Consider the following 2,155-nt stretch of genomic DNA (forward strand, 5'->3'; position numbering starts at 1 on the left):
GAAGTGGTATTGCTGCAGAGAATAATTATTTTAAATCATACCAATCCCTATCCATTGGTAGATAGCATGATGTTTGAGGTGTCAGAAGTTGTGATGGTTAGTTTTACCAACTTGATGGAATCTAAAGTCACCTGGAAAACAGCATCTGGGAATGCCCAGGAGGGGTTAACTGATGTGGAAATGCCTGTCTTACTTATAGGTGGAACCATTCCCTAGACAGTATGAGTGGACGGTGTAATGGAGAAGGAGAACTGAGGAGCTAATGTGTATTCATCCTCTGCTTCCTGACGATGGACAGTGTGACCTGGTGCTTCAATTTCCTGCCATCTTGGTTTCCCTGCCTTGGTGAATTTTCCCTTGAATTATGAGCTCTTTTCCTCTTAAGTTGTTTTGGTCAGAGTATTTTATTGCAGCACTAGGATAAGAAACTAAGACAGAAAATGGTATAAGAAGTTGGGCTCGATTGCTTATAGACCGGAAGCCGGGACCTCAGTTCTCTTTCCCATCTTGCAAGATGGCGGGTGAAAAAGCCGAGAAACCTGATACAAAAGAGAAGAAACCTGCAGCCAAGAAGGGTGGCTGTGATGCCCCTGCCGCTGGTGCAGCCAAAAAGGGTAACCCCAAGGCTAAAAAGCTCAAGAAGGGGAAGCCCCATTGCAGCCGAAATGCAGTCCTTGTTAGAGGGATTGGCAGGTACTCCCGATCTGCTATGTATTCCAGAAAGGCCATGTACAAAAGGAAATACACAGCTGCAAAAAACAAGGTTGAAAAGAAAAAGAAAAAGGAAAAGGTCCTTGCCACTGTCACTAAACCAGTTGGTGGTGACAAGAATGGTGGTACCCGGGTGGTTAAGCTTCGAAAAATGCCCAGGTATTATCCTACCGAAGATGTGCCTCGGAAGCTGTTGAGCCATGGCAAAAAGCCCTTCCGTCAGCACGTGAGAAGCCTGCGTGCCAGCATCACTCCTGGGACTGTCCTCATCATCCTTACTGGGCGCCACGGGGGCAAGAGAGTGGTTTTCCTGAAGCAGCTGGGCAGTGGTTTACTGCTTGTGACAGGACCTCTTGCCCTCAACAGAGTTCCTTTGAGAAGAACACATCAGAAGTTTGTCATCACCACCTCTACAAAAGTTGATATCAGCACAGTTAAAATCCCCAAACACCTGACTGATGCTTACTTCAAAAAAAAAAAAGCAGCTGCGTAAGCCCAGGCATCAGGAGGGCGAGATCTTTGACACAGAGAAGGAGAAATACGAGATTACAGAGCAGCGCAAGGCTGATCAGAAAGCGGTGGACTCACAGATTCTGCCAAAGATCAAAGCTGTTCCTCAGCTGCAGGGCTACCTGCGCTCTCAGTTCTCTCTGACGAACGGGATGTATCCTCACAAACTGGTTTTCTAAATTGCTGACGACCTAATTAAACAGCTTTATGTGTCTAAAAAAAAAAAAAAAAAAAGAAGAAGAAGTTGGGCTCTTGTGATCAACCTGGCCGTGTGGTTTGTAGGCCTTTGGAATTATTTTGTGTCTGTAATGTGGCAGAGTTTGTTATGCTGGGCTACAGAAGCCATTGGATGCTGGAAGCAGAGCTTGACTGAACATCTGGGAGCTGAGAGAAATGCAGAGAGTAGAGACCTAGCTCATCAGGGTTCAGAGGAGAAAAAGGAGTCTTTCAGGAACTGGACTAGGTGTTAATCAAGAGTCTGACTCTCTTCGTATCTTGTACTGAATATCTGGATAAAATTAAACTTAAAGACACTGAGCTAAATTGTCAGACAGAGGAAATTTCAAGGCAGGAAATTTCTGTTAGTACTGAGGAAGCAGTTGTGATGTTTAAGACAGCAACACCACTGAAGAGAAACCTGCTGTGCTGTACTAGGACAATAGGGAAGATGTTCTCAGGGAAAACTCTACCCCTCACACGTTCTATCTTTTGAAGACCTGTGTTAGTTTAACAGAAGAAAGCCTAAGGCAAGGAGATTCCCTGCTTCTTGAAAGTAACTGCTTAGGAAAGTCTTCCGCAGGGTCAGCACATAGAAGCTGATACAGCTGTATGCCAAGGTGGTTAGCTGCAGAACTTGGCAACATTATCCACATGGTACTGGTTTTGTAGGCATTAAGGATGCAAGATACAGGGGGCCCATGACAAACATTTGAGG

At 45.2% G+C, this 2,155-nt stretch overlaps 1 pseudogene; it reads left to right on the forward strand.

Annotated features, from left to right (window-relative positions):
- Nucleotides 1-514: 514 nt before the first annotated feature.
- On the forward strand, nucleotides 515-1,438 carry LOC130868009 (60S ribosomal protein L6-like; annotated as a pseudogene).
- The last annotated feature ends 717 nt before the right edge of the window (nucleotides 1,439-2,155 follow it).

The sequence above is a fragment of the Chionomys nivalis genome, chromosome X (assembly GCF_950005125.1).
Source record: "Chionomys nivalis chromosome X, mChiNiv1.1, whole genome shotgun sequence".
Lineage (NCBI taxonomy): Eukaryota > Metazoa > Chordata > Mammalia > Rodentia > Cricetidae > Chionomys > Chionomys nivalis.